This window comes from Heteronotia binoei, chromosome 6 (assembly GCF_032191835.1).
Source record: "Heteronotia binoei isolate CCM8104 ecotype False Entrance Well chromosome 6, APGP_CSIRO_Hbin_v1, whole genome shotgun sequence".
Classification (NCBI taxonomy): domain Eukaryota; kingdom Metazoa; phylum Chordata; class Lepidosauria; order Squamata; family Gekkonidae; genus Heteronotia; species Heteronotia binoei.
The window spans coordinates 90,620,336-90,637,535 of NC_083228.1; the positions used below are offsets into that span (position 1 = coordinate 90,620,336).

At 43.7% G+C, this 17,200-nt stretch overlaps 1 protein-coding gene across 1 annotated transcript in view; it reads right to left on the reverse strand.

The window, feature by feature from the left end:
- LOC132574045 (glypican-5-like) overlaps positions 1–17,200 on the reverse strand; it is a 704,341-nt gene that overhangs the window by 275,170 nt on the left and 411,971 nt on the right. The window lies entirely within an intron of this gene.

Genomic DNA, 17,200 nt, shown 5'->3' on the forward strand with positions numbered 1-17,200 from the left:
GCCGAAGCAGGCTCAGGGCGGCTAACAACATTTAAGGTGAACAACACAATAATAAAACAATAAATTCATATTAAATTCACATTAAAACCAATCAATGATTAAAACATTCCTAGATCTGATACTGGCGGTAAACATTATTAATCTGGCACTCTTTTCTAATTTTGCTTTTTGTTAACTATGACTCAATATACCATTCTGATTTATTAAGATTAATTTTCCTTTATGAAGAACAAAAACAAAGCCAATCTGGGCGAATAATTCTCAAAAGCACTTGCAAGAGAAATGGCGTCATCGTATTCAGAAATATAGCATATGACTAATAAACAGCCCTTTTAGGGATATGTATTTTCGGCCATATAATAATGCAACATGTAAAATTTACATAGATATTCAGATCTTTGTTTTAAAAATGTTACACTTGTATTTAATTGAGACAGTATTTTAAATGACCTGTGTCTCGGGTAAAATCTTCTTGCTTTGAAGCATGTTAGCAATCTTTGGTTTAATTATATCTCATTACTATATTTTCTTAAACAGAACATCTTTAGTTCTCAGGTACATGAAATTACACTGATTGCACTAGAAGATGCATGTACGAAATACATTTAAGCTGTTAAATTACAGCCATATAGCATTCAGACAGATTTCAGGGAAAAGCAATATGCATGTATTCCTGCCATTCTCTCTCTTTCAGATTAATGGCAAATGTGTCTGTTTTTACAAATTTTGTGACATGTATCTCTTTATACATATTGCCAAAAGCCATTTTGCCCACTCTTTGTAGAATAACATTGTCCATATTCAGTTACCCGCTCTTGCATAATTCATGGAGAGGGGGAAGATTTGGATCTTGTCCATTCTTCCCATGCCCATCTTATGTATATCTATCTGACTCTCTGCCTAGAAGCTTTTTATACATGAGCTGATGCACTGCACAATATTTTTACAAGATGCAGCATGTATGTGCACAGGCTTCATGAAGACTCAGTCAACAAATAGAGGGCAGGGACAGTGGGATGCACTGTGACTCAATGGTAGAGCACCTGCTTGGCATGCAGAAGGTTCCAGGTTCAATCCCTGGTATTTCCAGTTAAAAGACTGTTAAAAGCAGGAGGTGATGTGAAAGACCTCTGCCTGAGACTTTGGAGAGCCACTGAGTAGAAAATACTTTGATTCAGTATAAGGTCTGATTCAGTATAAGAAAGTTTCATGTGGGTACAATCTTGATCCTTTCTCTGTCCATTAATTATTTTCAGATTTGGAGTCAGATTCTGGATAGGACTATAGTCAATCCAGGAAGCAAGCCAAGACACAGGCCTGAAGGAAGGAATATGTCTGAGCATGCAAACTCAGTCTGGGTGTACAGATAGAGGAAGACTGAACAGGATTTAGGGATCTGAAAGACTTAGAGAAAGAGCTAACTGAAGGAACAGGGAGAAGCAAAGAGAAGGCAAAAGCAGAAGGGCAGGCTTAGGGACATAAACAAGCTCCTGACCCATTGTGCTGACCCTTTTGCTGGCAGATCTTTCCACCTCCTTTTAATCAGGGCTGCTGGAAGGCTAAAGTCAGGGAGAATGGGGAAGCTGAAGTTATATCTGATGAACTGGCATACTAAGGCAGGGCAGGAATCAATACTGCAATGCTGGACACACTTTCTTGAGTACACATGCATTGTATATTCCAGCACTAGGGTAATGAGAAGAATTAAATGGTTATCAGAATTCAGTTTACTGAGACCATTGTTGCCCCAGCATATCAGCCCCAGACAGATATGCGAAGACCCTTTTATCCCAGGCAAAGATGTTTGCTTCCAACTTTATTTTTAAAATATCAGCTTCTACAGCAAAGGCTGATTTCTGTTACAACTGAAACAAATTGTTAAAAATTATCAAAACTGCCCAGGTTTCAGATATGAAATATGGAGGCAACACATGTGAAATGTCGTGTTGTCGAGAGTTTTCGTGCTAGACAAGACTGTTTGCTTTCACATGTTAGGTACTAGTTATCAGACATACTACTGTTAATACGGCTGCCAACTCTGGGTTGGAAAATTTCTGGAGGTTTGGGCAAGAGGCCTGGGGATGGTGGAGTTTGGGGAGTGGAGAGACTGCAGCAGGGTATAATTCCTACAGTCCAACCAAAGCAGCCATTTTTTCTCCAGGGGAACTGATCTGTCATCTGGAGATCAGTTGTAATTCCAGGAGATCTCCAGGCCCTGGAGGTTATACAACACACAGAGAGTAACACGGCAAAAGACAAAAAAATAAAGGTACATAACCCACCATGAAAACCAGCTTCTATTATTGAATTATACAAAGTCAACAAAGATAAACATATATAAATTCTACCATCATAAATTACAAAACAACATTTAGTGAGGGGAAAGACACAAATTACCAATTTCACAGTAATTAACAAAGAGATGAAAGCAACAACTTTAAACAACCTAGTCTCAATTTTGTGAGCGTAAATGGAAGTTGGAAACATAGAAAAACCAGCATTCAAAATGATTAAACTCTGCACTGGCTGCCAACAATATCCCAAAATAGTCAAAGAACCCTTCCCCCCCCCCCCATGTGGTACTTAACTTTGAGTATATTTGGAAGCACAAGTCCAAATGTGTGAGGCTTTGTCATTTATTTAAAATTAAAGTAGCTCAGTTTGTGAAAACCATAGCTTGACTATGCTTGGACCTCTTATATACTATTAATGAAATGAATACAATTTAGGGAACAAAATAAAATAAAACTGAGGAAACCAAATCAAAGCTTTCTCTCCAAGATTGGGGGTCTTTAAATGCATCACTGGAGTTTCAAGCAGCATATGACAATAAAATAACCCATGTGATTTTAGGACTGATGCCACCGAGATTGTAGCTTACGGGGTTCAAAGAGAGGTAGTTTATGGGTCTAATTAAAATGCTCTCAGGAATCAAATATGGAGAGGAATCTATTCTGTCTAATTAGAGAGGAAGAAACCAGTGATGCTAAACTGGAGATGTAATTAGATTTGCCACATACTGGGTTAGCTGGACAGAGTGATCAATCAGAAATTATTCTGTGCAGTGAAGGTGAAAATGGGTATGCCACATGGGAGGTTTAAACAAAGGGAAATCACAAGTGTGCTTCCTTCAGGCTTTCTGATGTTATGAAACAAAGATTGATTTGCACACCAGCATATATATATATATATATATATATATATATATATACACACACACACACACACATACATACATACATATATAAAAGAGCCCCATGGTGCAGAGTGGTAAAGCTGCAGTACTGCAGTCGGAGCCCTCAGCTCACGACCTGAGTTCGATCCCAGCAGAAGCTGGTTCAGGCAGCCGGCTCCAGGTTGACTCAGCCTTCCATCCTTCCGAGGTCAGTAAAATGAGTACCCAGCCTGCTGAGGAGAAAGTGTAGATGACGGGAAGGCAATGGCAAACCACCCTGTAAAAACGACTGGTGCTATAGTTGCACATGCCTGGAACCAAGCTAGTGCTACCACAGGACATGTGCTTGCATTGTTTCTAAAGAAGAAAACCTGAAGGAGGGGCACTTTCAAACCAAAGTGAAGTGCTAAATAGTGGGATCAGTTATAAATCTTCACTGTAGTAATACAGGAAGATTAGAATTTAGGCCCCCTTCCATAACCGCACAGCCATAAGAACAAATCAGAAGAGAAGCACATGAACAGATCCTTGTTCTAGCTCCTCAAAGACTCTCTGTATTTAGATATCTGCTTTGAAGCATCATCTCTCACTTTCCAGTGACTTATGTCTATGGAATGACATTCTTATTGCCACAGTTGAACAAGTGGAGTTTAGAGTCCTGCTGAATGCTTGTATTTGCAATATTGAGACAAGACCCTGTTAAGCGGAGACATGAAATGCCATTCATCTGTTTTCCATGTATCATTGTTCTGCCTATATACTCAATGTTTGTTGTTTGTACAACATGCTTTCTTTATGAAAAATGTCACCAAAATTCCCATCACCTGTCCCTAGACATGGTGACAGTATGATGTACCCTATGGTGTACATCTTTATATGTGAAGCTTGTAGTCTATTCAAGGTCTTACAGTATATGTTGATGTTGGTATACTGTGATTGGCTGCAGGAATTATATTCTCTACTGTTGCTGAGGCAGCAGGTAAAGAGAAAGTGAGATTGATGTGTTCTGAGAGTCTCAGCTCCACTAAAAATACCTCAAGTTAGGAAATTTCTTTTGAAAGCGTTTCACTAAGGCTATCACTGATCCTTGAATGATCATAGGATTCTGACTAATTTCTGCCAGTCCTCCATCATACCCTCAAATTTATCTAATCATCATACGGCTGGCTGCCTGCTTGTGCAGTAAAAGCTTTGTTATCTGGCAGCTGATTATCCAGAATAAGCTCCTCGTCCTTAGCCACCATACCTGTATATTTGGGGGTGGTGCAGTTTGATGGTCTGTGTTTCATCACTGTGGATTCCTTTGGGTAGGGGGCAGGACAACCCTCATTCCCATGAAGGCTGTACTGTGCCAGTTTATATTCCCTATGATGGGCAGCACAGCAGGTAGACTTGCCAGACTCCAGGTTCAATTTTTCAGGCTCCTACCTGCCATCAGCCAGCTGGCTGGTGGGGGGAAGTCCTGCCTCAACAACCACAATGTGTCTTTATATCTCAGGTAGGGTTAGAAGCTTGCAAACTGCATCTGTTTTGGAAGGAGTGTGTATGACTTTAAATCTCAGACTGAAGCTGCAGGGGGTGGGGTGAGGAAGCAAAGCCACATATATGAGAGAAGACGCCAAAGAGCCCAGTCCCACTTTCATTTTGTATTCTTTTCAGAAGCTTCTTGAGATAGTAAAGAAATAGTAAAAAAAAGGATAGTAAAGAGTTAACTATAAGCTGATTATGAGATAGAAGAAAACTTCACCCCCTAGACTTCTTTCTTTGTAAGTTGGTTGAAATATAGCAGATTGTTACATTCAGCAACTCTGGTGAGTAAAGCTATCTATACCATTGCCCCAGGGGGATCACAAAAATGTGGGCATGCAAACTGTTTATTTTGGCTGCTGTGTGTGTGTGTGTTCAGTTTCATTTAGCAGCTGCTAGGGAACAAAAGAATAAAAAAGAGGCAGAGAAAATGAAGACTATATTCAGGGGAACTGCAATATTGTATTTTTATTTATTTAGGGGATGAGTAAGTCTTCAGGCTCCACCCCCAAAGTCCCGAGATATTTCCTGAGTTGGACCTGGCAACCCTACCAGCAGGACTCAGTACTAATCCTATCCCTGGGTGAGAAAAATACCCTGAAAATATGCTTGTGGACATAATCTGTGTGTGTCTCTATATCAAAGATTTCAGGTTTTCACGGCTGGTAACATCATTAGGGTTTGTAGACTTTTTCGGGCTCAAGTGCCGTGTTCTACTGGAGAAAGTTTTCCTTCCAGATGTTTCGTTCTCAGCTGCGAACATCCTCAGTGGCGTTGCAGCCGGAGCAGGCACTCTGACCTTCTTGGCTGCTGTGCATTGAGTGGGGCCAGGGCTGCTGGAGAGCTGCTATTTCTAGGCTGGAGGGGGTGTGGTGAAAGGGCACACCACACCCCCTCCAGCCTAGAAATAGCAGCTCTCCAGCTGCCCTGGCCCCACTCAATGCACAGCAGCCAAGAAGGTCAGAGTGCCTGCTCCGGCTGCAACGCCACTGAGGATGTTCTCCGCAGCTGAGAATGAAACGTCTGGAAGGAAAACTTTCTCCAGTAGAACACGGCACTTGAGCCCGAAAAATTCTACAAACCCTAATGTCTCTATATCATTATTTGAATCAGTCAAGAAATAAGTTAGAATTTTCAAAATTGTTCTGCAGTATCTGCATTTTAGAAGTTATGTGAAATCAACAGTTCCTGTACTCATTACAGTATTAATATCAATGCACAGATTCTTCCACTGTAGTCCTAAAAAGGACTTTATATCTATTTCTTATTTAACCTACAAGCTATCTGAGACATACTATTATTCAAGCGTTTAAATAATCCATTTCTCTTGTTGAACTTTGTTCATCTCTCTGAAAATTCACATATTTGGCCTTTTAAAACTGAGAATGGAGGTATTTTTAAAATGTCAAGATTAGACTTACAGTTGTATTTTATTACATATATTAAGGATGACATTCTGCTGTGGTTTTAGGACCTAACATCTTAGATTTCTGCCTGCTTCTCTCGCTTTTTAGTATCCATTTTTTTAAAAAAGTTTTCTGACATTTTTCATTGTTGTTTTAAAACTATATAAACTACTCCAAGAATGCTTTTTTTCAAATGACAGAATATAATTGTAAATAAATAAAGAGAAGGGAATTAATCTGGTAGACATATGCAATACCATTTTTGCAGTTAACAAAAAATTATCATCACTTTTATTATTTTTCTCAACACCTTTCTAGTGTAATTCATTACTAAGGTTTTTATATTCTCAGCTGGCTGTGTTAACTGTGAAATATGTTTATTTTTTCTACTGAAGTGTGCATATGTACTAAAAAACAACCCAGAAAAATGACAGGATATAATCATATACATTTTTTTAAAATAACGCGGGGATTCAGGAGTCTGCCCTTCAATGGTTTACTTCTTTTCTCCAAGGCTGGGGACAAAGGGTGGCTATAGGGGAGCAATCATCCCAGAGGCACCCACTTGTATGTGGTGTGCCTCAGGAGGCGGTTCTCTCCCCGATGTTGTTGAACATCTACATGCACCCCCTTGCCCAGATTGTCCGGAGATATGGGCTGAGTTGTCATCAGTATGCAGTTCACACCCAGCTCTATCTATTGATGGGAGGCCAGCCCAGCTGTGCCCTGGAAGATCTGGACCAGGCATGCAAGCCATAGTGAAATGGCTCAGGCAGTCAACTGAAATTGAATCCAGCAAAGACAGAGGTCCTGTGTCTAGGTTGCAGTGGTCTGGGTTGAGAGACCCCTCTGCCAGCCTTTGATGGGATGCCTATGGTGCCAGCTCCAAAAATCAAGAGCTTAGGGGTGTTCCTGGAGCCTTCACTGACAATGGAGGCTCAGGTAGCAGCCACTGCCAAATCTGCATTTTACAACCTTAGGCAGATAAGGCAGTTGGCTCTGTATCTGGAGTGCAATGACTTGGCAACAGTGATCCATGTGATGGTCACCTCGAGATTAGACTACAATGATGCCCTCTACATGGGGCTGTCCTTGACTCAAATTCAGAAGCTGCAACTGGTGCAAAATGGCCAATTAATTATTTTTTCTAGTGGCCAATTAATTAGAAGAGGGTTGGGGGAGGGGGTGATCAATTAATTAGTAGAGAGCAGGGGGAAGGGGTGAAAAAAGAAAAAAAAATTAATTATTATTAAAATTCTTATTATTTAATTGGCTGAGATGACTAGTAGTGGTTAGAAATTTTGAGGTGGAGTGGGCAAATGAACAGAACACGCTGTGTGGTTGCTGACTTAAGACAGAGACCCAGCTTTTGGAAAATCGTGATAAGTGATGTCGGGCCAGGGGATTCCAGTGCTCCTGGGGAGGGGAAAGTACAGCGGTGGGAACAGGCAGAATGTGAACGGAAGGAGTACGAGACACAAGAGGGCTCGCCCCCCTTCCAGCCTGTGTCCCATCCCAAGGATGGCAAGCGGGACGGCCAAGTGGAGACACTCGCCTCCGTCCCTGGTGATGTGCAACGCCAGGTCCATAAATAATAAAACCTCAGTCCTGCAAGAATTTTTCATCAGGCAGGACATGGACCTGGCTTGCGTGACGGAGACCTGGGTGCGGGAGGGGGAGACAGTTGCTCTCTCCCAAGTAGCCCCGCCTGGGTTCTCCGTCCTTCACCAGGCCCGGACTAGCGGGCGGGGGGGAGGGGTGGCCTTTTTCATGCGGGAGGATTGCTCCTTCAGGACGCTTCCGCCGCCAGAGATCAAGGGCGTGGAGTGTGTGGGCCTGGAGTGGGACGTTGGGGAGAGTTTGGCAATCTGGCTGGTGTACCGTCCGCCTAACGCACCAGCCAGTGCCCTGCCGTCCTTGATGGAGGCTGTAACAGGCTGGGCATTGGAGCATCCCCGACTTATAGTCCTGGGTGACTTCAATGTCCATGCCGAGGACGCAGCTTCCACTCGTGCGACGGACTTAGTGCTTTCCATGGCAGCACTGGGACTTTCCCAATATGTAACAGCGCCCACACACCAGGCTGGGCACACACTAGACCTGATCTTCGCGGCGGGAGTAACAATGGGTCAGATATCTGCTGAGGCAGTGCCATGGTCTGACCACCAGGTCCTGAAGGCCCGTGTGGACATACCACCTCTGTCCCGTTTAGGCGGTGAGCAGATTTGGGCTCGCCCGCGTAGTCAGATGGACCCATTGCGGCTTCAGATGGCTATGCGGGACCCTTGGCCTACCGGCGACTCGTTGGATGGGCTGGTGGAGACCTGGAACAACCGGTTCTCCGAGGCCATCGACGAAATCGCTCCCAGACGTCCTCTTCATCCTCGATCACGATCCGCCCCGTGGTATACCCCGGAGATGCGATCGATGAAACGACGATTAAGACGACTAGAGAGACAATGGCGTCGCGCTCGTGACGAAGCTACGAGAACATCATATAGGTCATTTATGAGGGCCTATGAGATGGCTATTCGGACTGCAAAGAAGGAATACTTTGCATCCAGAATCGCATCTGCGACCTCGCGCCCAGCACAATTGTTTAGTATAATTCGGTCATTAACAGAACTGCCGCAGGGCAAACAAAATAGTAGAGAATTGGAAATAGGCTGTGAGGCTTTTGCGAGCTATTTCGCAGATAAGGTCTCGTCACTCCGACACGACCTACCCGCCATAATTAATACAGTAGATGAACTTGGGGCACCGAGCACGTCTTCTGGTTCAATTCTGGATTCTTTCAGCCCACTCAGTCTGGAGGAAGTCGACAGGACCCTTGCAGCTGTACGCCCTACGACCTGTAGGTTAGATCCGTGCCCGTCTTGGCTTATAAAGGCCAGCCAAACGTGGCTACGTGAACCACTACAGGACATCATCAATAGGTCCCTGATTGAAGGGATCTTTCCCACACCTCTTAAAGAGGCAGTGGTCCGTCCCCTCTTAAAAAAACCATCAGCAGACCCGGCCACATTGGCGAACTATCGGCCGGTGTCAAACCTTCCCTTCCTGGGTAAGGTCATAGAGCGGGCGGTGGCGACTCAGCTGCAGGGATTCCTGGAGGACACTTCCGCACTGGATCCATTCCAGTCCGGTTTTCGGCCAGGCCACGGGACGGAGACAGTTCTGGTCGCCCTCATGGATGATCTTATGCGACATCTGGATCAGGGCGGTTCTGCAGTGCTGTTGTTACTAGATCTGTCAGCCGCTTTTGACACGGTTGACCATCAGCTACTGACTGACCGCCTTACCGATGTGGGGATACAGGGATCTGCCTTGCAGTGGCTGACTTCCTTTCTCCAAGATCGGGGACAAAGGGTGGTGATAGGGGAGGAAGCATCCCAGAGGCACCCCCTTAGTTGCGGGGTGCCGCAGGGAGCGGTCCTATCCCCGATGTTATTTAATATCTATATGCGCCCCCTTGCCCAGATAGTCAGGAGGTATGGACTGGGTTGCCATCAATATGCGGATGACACCCAGCTCTACCTAATGATGGGTGGCCAGTCTGACTGTACCCCGGAAAATCTAGACCTGGCATTACAAGCCGTGGCCTTCTGGCTCAAACTGAGTCGGCTGAAATTGAATCCGACGAAGACGGAGGTTCTCTACCTGGGTCGGGGCGGTCCGGGGAGAGAGATCCAGCTGCCGGCCCTTGACGGGGTGCCACTAATACCGGTCCCCAAGGTCAAGAGCTTAGGCGTGCTCCTCGAGTCCTCCCTTACAATGGAGGCTCAGGTGGCAGCCACTGTTAGATCTGCCTTTTTCCATCTTCGGCAAGCACGGCAGCTGGCCCCTTACCTGGACCGCAGCGACCTAGCGACGGTAATCCATGCTACGGTCACCTCAAGAATAGATCACTGTAATGCTCTCTACATGGGGCTACCCCTGACGCTAACCCGGAGACTACAACTAGTGCAGAACGCTGCGGCACGGCTGTTAATGGGGCTACCACGACGGGAGCACATTCGGCCAGTGCTGAGAGAGCTGCACTGGTTGCCTGTTGTGTTCCGAGTTCGCTTCAAGGTGTTGGTATTAACCTTTAAAGCCCTTTATGGTCAGGGACCTGCCTATCTACGGGACCGCCTTTCCCCATATATCCCCCAGAGAGCACTGCGATCAGGGACAAAAAATCTGCTGTCCGCCCCTGGCCCAAAAGAAGCCAGGCTATCCGCAACAAGATCTAGGGCCTTCTCGGTGGCAGCACCAGAACTCTGGAACACCCTCCCAGAAGCTATAAGGGCCCTGCGGGATTTGTCGGCGTTCCGCAGGGCCTGTAAGACCGAACTGTTTAGGCAGGCTTTTCTGGTTGACTGAAAATGGGCTGCCACCGGACATCCTACAGAAGCTGGTGGTCATAGTCAGAACCTAATACCGCCAGACTAGACTGAGATAGCGTAATAGTTTTTAACCTGATAAATGTATTATGGTTTTATATGTTTTTATGGAATTGATTGTTTTTATGATATTGTAAGCCGCCCTGAGTCCGCTTGCGGAGAGGGCGGGATATAAATATAAAGTAATAAATAAATAAATAAATAATAAAACACAACAGCCATGTTGTTAATGGAGCTACCTGTATGGGAGCATATTCAACCTATGCTGGAAACGTTACACTGGTTGCCTATGGCATTCCGGATTCACTTCAAGGTGCTGGTCATAACCTTTAAAGCCCTATATGGCCTGAGACCTGTCTACCTTTGGGACCGCATCTCCCCATATGTACCCCAGAGAGCATTACGTTCGGAGTCCCAAAATCTTCTTAAGATTCCCGGACTAAAAGAAGCTTGATTGTCTACCACCAGAGCCAGAGCATTTTCGGTAATAGCCCCTGCTCTGTGGAATGCCCTCCCCGAAAACATCAGGGCCCTTTGGGACCTGCTACAGTTCTGCAGGGCCTGTAAGACCGAACTGTTCAAACTTGCCTTCAACGGTTGAGAGGAGGTGGCTATTATTCCACAGCACCGACAATCTCACTGAACTAACATGATTGAAACCAGAAACATCAGAACAACCAGAACATCAACATGCATCTTGGACTTTTAATGACTATAAAATGTATGGAAATGATTTATTGTATATTTTGTTTTTTAATATTTTATGTTGCTTTATTTGTTGTTAGCTTCCCTGAGCCTGTTGGGTAGGGTGGGATATAAATATGATTAAAAAAATAAATAAATTTCCCCATGCCCGGTGCATGGGTGTAGGCAAGGTAGGCGGCCAACTAGTGTGCAACCTCACCTACGGGGTGCTGTTGGGAGCCCCCTCCCCCCACCCTGCCACTCTTGGCTTCCTGGGCTCCTAATCTGGGAAGCTGAGAGCACCAGGACAGCGCATGGCTGTGTGCTCTCTCTCCAACAAGCCCGGCTTCCCTCACAAGGGAAGCCGAGCTCAGAGGAGAACCACCCTGTCTAACTACTCTCTTCTTAAAGGCAAAAGCAGATGGGAGGCACATTGGCATGGCTTCTCTGAGCCTAGCTTCCTCCTCTGCTGCACCACTGCACCTGCCATCCCTGCGGGTGGGGGTGCAGCAGCGGAGAAGGTGGGGGGCACAGGGCAGGTGCCAGCTTGGGGTGCCAAGGCCCTAGCACTGGTCCCGACATTTCCAAATGTGGTTTGTTCCATGAACAGAAAGATAAAGTCATTGGGTATTTATCCTTTCTTTGCATTGCAGAGCAAGGATTTTCCCCATCTGTATGACTAGAATCATAGAGTTGGAAGGGACCTCTAGGGTCATCTAGTCCAACCTCCTGCACAATGCAGGAAACCCACAAATACCTACCCCAAATTTACAGGATCTTCATTGCTGTCAGATGACCATCTAGCCTCTGTTTAAAAACCTCCAAGGAAGGAGAGCCCACCACCTCCCGAGGAAGCCTGTTCCACCGAGGAATCACTCTAATGGTCAGGAAGTTCTTCCTAATGTTGAGCTGGAAACTTTTTTGATTTAATTTCAACCCATTGGTTCTGGTCCTACCTTCCGGGACCACAGAAAACAATTCAACACCATCCTCTATATGACAGCTCTTCAAGTACTTGAAGATGGTGATCATATCACCTCTCAGCTGCCTCCTCTCCAGGCTAAACATCCCCAGCTCCTTCAACCTTTCCTCATAGGACTTGGTCTCCAGACCCCTCACCATCTTTGTCACCTTCATACAGACTATGTTTGCTTCATGATCTGCTATTACAATCCAGAAGTGGGGAAGCATAGAGGTGATCTTGTTTGGTTAGTCAGGCAACTGTAACTAGAAAAGGCAGCTAAGTTACCTGCCAGGGCTCTAAGTGGCAGGATAAGATTTTTTTTTTTTAAAGGTGATGTTGCCTGTGTCATCATTTCTGGGGAAAACTTGAAAGCGACATAGGATAGCTCTAGAAATCTCCAAAAACTCTATGATACAACCATAGGTAAAACCGTAAGATAGGACTTACTGGAAATCAGATTTACCCTACATCAATATGATTTTACCACAGAGCTTCTGACAATTCCTAAGGCTACTCTATATCATTTTCAGGTTTTCCCTAGAATTGATGTAGTGGTGCAGACGATGTCATGGCTTCTCCATGTCCCCACTCCTAACCTTCTCATTGGTTGCCAGGCTATGCATAGGGATGGCTGTCACCTGAATATGTGACCAACCAGTGGATTTAGTGCATGAAGTAGGGTTCTCAATGCCCGGGTGGTGGCTGAAGATGCATAGGGATGGCTATTACAATTGATCTCCAGGGAACAGAAATCAGTTCACCTGGAGAAACTGACTGCCTTGGAAGGGCTTTTTAAAATAGCAATAACTCCTTTGCATATTAGGCCACACCACCTGATGTAGCCAATCCTCCAAGAGCTTACAGGGTTCTTTTTACAGGGCCTACTGTAAGCTCTTAGAGGATTGGCTACATCAGGGGGCTGTAGCCTAATATGCAAAGGAGTTCCTGCTACAAAAAAAGCCCTGATAATACTCTACTGAATCCCCCTCCTCCTCAAATCCCACCCTACTCAGGTTCCACCCAAATCCTCCAGGTATTTCCCAGCCTGGAGCTGGCAACCCTAGCATCAAGTCAGATAGTGTTGGAGTACTGACGTTTCCTAAGGGCAAAGGCTAGCTCTTCATCTATGGGTCCTTTTTCTCTCCACAGTCACTGCTTCTGCCATTTCCTTCCGCCAGTCCAGCTAGCCTCCATTGTAGTTAAATGAGGTAAAAAATCAGATATGGCACACAGCCCTGGAGCTCTAATAAGTTTTGAGCTGACAGGATTCTGCAGCTACATCCCAACCAAAGCATTAATCTCCACTGCCAGGGCTCATTCAGTTCAACTAGGAATTGGGGTGGCTCACAGAGGATTCCATAGAAATTCTAAATCAGGCCTCTCTGATATTTATCTACCAAAGTGGGACTTACAAATAAGAAAACTTACTGGGAGCCATTATTTGTAACTACTGGAATGATTTTCTACCAAGTTCTACTAAGATCAATTGCATTTAGTTTTATGGAAGACTATTAATATGGGAGTATAAGTCCTAGTCTTATCAACACTGATGGGGTTTTCCTTTAGTTTTATATCAACTCATGCCAAACTGTTCCATGGTTTCTATTAAACTATTTGAAAATCATTAGGTTCCATCTAAATAACTGAGTACACTGAGGTATCTAGAATGAATCCATAATCTATAGCCAAGCTCTGTATTGGGGATGTCATGAAAGTGAGGTTGCCAGCATCTGGGTGGGGCCTGGAAATCTCCAGGAATTACTACAGATTTCCAGACTATAGCAATCAGTTCCCTGGGAGAAAATCTGAGGGTGGACTCTATAGCATTTCATCCATGCTGAGCTCGTTCCACTCCCTAAGCTTCTCCTTCCTCAGGCTCCACCCCAAGTCCCCAGGAATTTCCCAAGCCAGAGTTGGCAACTCTAAGTTCGCAGCTCCAAGGTTTCCCTTCCCTCAAGATGCTAAAATGAATTTTTCAAAGGAAAGGGGGAGGTCAGAATGCTACCTCTCAGCCTGTTGAACAACTGACAGTCAACTTTCCAACTCTCCCATCCTGATATAAGATAATTGCCTGCTGCAACATACAAATGAAATCCCTCCCCTCCAGGGGGTGGGAATTAGATCCATGCATTTCATACTGCAGAAAGTACTGAGAGGCACTGTCTGACTCTCCTTTCAAACTGAGCTAGATGATATCAGAGGTTGCCCACATAACTGTTTTGAGTTGTAATCCCCTGTATAATGCCCCCGTCTTTTTCCCTCAGAGATTTCCTTCCCTTTTGTGACTGAGCTGCCTTTAACTTATATAAAATTTACATGGTACTCAAGAAGTTTTTATATTTCAAAGTAACAAAATATTTTCTTCAACACTGTGGGAAAACATCAGGTGAAATCAGGGGTAAAACATCTGAGGTAACTCAATATAGATAACTCTGAGGTAAAATCAGTACATGTTCATTTGCATATTAGGCCACACCCTGACTTTAGTTCTTATATTTCAGACTAATGAGAGGGTTTTTTTTATGCTATTCAGAGTTACGTATTTATGTTGAGAGGCTTTTGCTCCAGTATTTTCCCAAATACTCTAGAATTATTTATTTGAATATTCTCTGACTCTTTTGGTTTCCAGTAGGCTAGTAACACTCTTTCCAGTACCCCAATCCTTTCCTGAAACACCAGTATGAGTCTTGAGATTTTAACTGATTAAAAGTCTCTAAAGCCAGTTTCTAATCACACCAGACCATGGATCTCTTCACTCTTCAGAGCTAACTCTCTATTTGACTGGATGGGAAATTTTCTTTTCTCACTATAAGATCTATCCCCAGGGCCTTCTTTGTAGAAAAAGCTCAGCAGAACTTATTTGCATATTAGGCCACACCCTATGACACCAGGCCAGCCAGAACTGTGTTCCTGCTCAAAAAAGTCCTGTCTATCCCCTTTCCTTGGCCTGAATGGGAGTCTTTGTCTAACTATCCACTCATCCTTACTAACCTTCCCCAGTTCTTTATCTGTGCTAAACTGCTCTCAGTCAGGGCTGAATTCCAAATGAATTCTTCTCCTAAGCACTCAGCTCTAAAGTTTCTCACTGATCTGTTGATGTTAACCAATCAGATTTCTTGGAGCAGCCTGTCACACAAGGCTCTCTGTTTCTGTGAAGAATTAACCCTTCACAGTCCTTTATCTGTTTGTACAACACTCCTATGTTTTTTTAAAAGTTCAGTCTGTCACACCTTGATTTAAAGAAACTTGTGTGAAATGAAAAGGAAGGAATTTACTTATGCTTGGCCTTGTTAAAAGTAACCAAAGTTTGCTTAAATAGGTGGAGGAAACGGGATGGAAAAAAGTGGTCACCACCCAGGCAGGTTCCTTTTTCAAACTCACTCCCTTCACAATTATGTTTGGGGACAAAATCAGGTGGGGAATAGAACCAAGCCATCTGTGGATACAGCCATTGCTATCCTAAAATCATTCCCTGGATTCATTACCTGTGCTAACTGAAAATTGTGAAGTGCTACACATATAGCTATTCACTTGCAGCATAGTTTCAAACAAGGTTCTCTTTCCAGGAAGTTGAAATAGTCCCACTACTGGGACTGGGATTACAGAAGCAATGGTTCAGAAGAGTGAAACATATCATGGTCATATTTGCCACAAGTGTCTGAGAATCATGCAATACAAGTAGGAAAACATGTTCTGTCCAACCAGAGTTAAGTGACACTATCAAATTAGGGTTTCTGCTTATTTTATGCAGAAAACAAAGAATACCTACACAATAGAAATCATTATACTGAAGAACAGGGAGTACACTCCAATATACATGGGATATTCGAAATATATATATTCCCCACAAACAGTTCTATACAAATGAGTTTTAATTAACTTCTGAGTGGCAGTTTTTATTTCTGAATTAATCCTACTCTGAGATAAAAACCCGAAGAAAACTGTTAAGTATGTTTGATGTTTTATTTGAAAGCTTAAAAGAGAAATTTAACAACTTCTCTGATTCTTTGAACTTTGAAGAAATACTCACTAAAATTATGATCAAAGTAATTAATATTACTTAACAACAAATCATCTTAAGGCAAAAATAAGTATTCTGTTTAATCCATGCAATCAATTACATTTTTACAAATCTCAATCTGTTAGAGGCAGGACTTCACTTAAACATCCTTTTCTCTTAAATGTCAACAAAAAGTCACAAAAAGGAAGAAAGAGAGGATGCAATACAATATATACTATATGATTTAAATGATACTGCAGCTTGAGTCCCAGTCTTGGAGGTAGGCCCTCACTTTCTGTTTCCCTTAGCAGCCCCACGTAACTCCTGAAAAGTAGATGTTGGGGTTATGGAACCCTCACAGACAAAGTATTATGTGGCATGGGGGTTTACAATGAGAAAGGAGCATTAGTTAAGAAATCATCCCCTCCCTTAGGTTATTTGATCTGATTTTCCCAGTACTGCATGACAGATTATCCTTGAAAGTTTCTCTACTTGCAATGTTGGCTTTTGGGGATTCACAGGAGACCTCTGTGGGAAGGGAAAGGAAAGGAAGATTAGCCCCCACAAGTGCCTTATACATGCAGTTTATAGGATCCAGGCCCATTTGGAGAATTTATGTCTGGTAATCAGCAAGTGCAGATCTTTTTGTAGAACAAAGGGCTACATAAAGTACACTCAGTCACTTGCCCAAAAGAAATTTTGACTTTTCCTCTTGAATACTTCACTGGCTATACCACAACATTCTTTTGAAAAATACAGTTTGAAAAATCTTGCCATATAACACAGGGAACTGAAGCTTGTGAAAGGGAGATTTGAAACTTTCTTTCATAAAACTACCCATGCTCTTTGTTATCCTGGAGGGCCCCTATAAGCCACCCCATTAAACCCCAGAGATAAAAGAATGACAAGATAATTTGAACAGTTGAGTACACACAATGCACACAATTACTTTCTACACTAATCAGCAGAGTCAATATTACAGCCAACAGCAGTTGCCAATTTCACCTATTCCCATATTCTCTAATGGAAGGAGATGCTACTCTGTCATTACAAACTTGG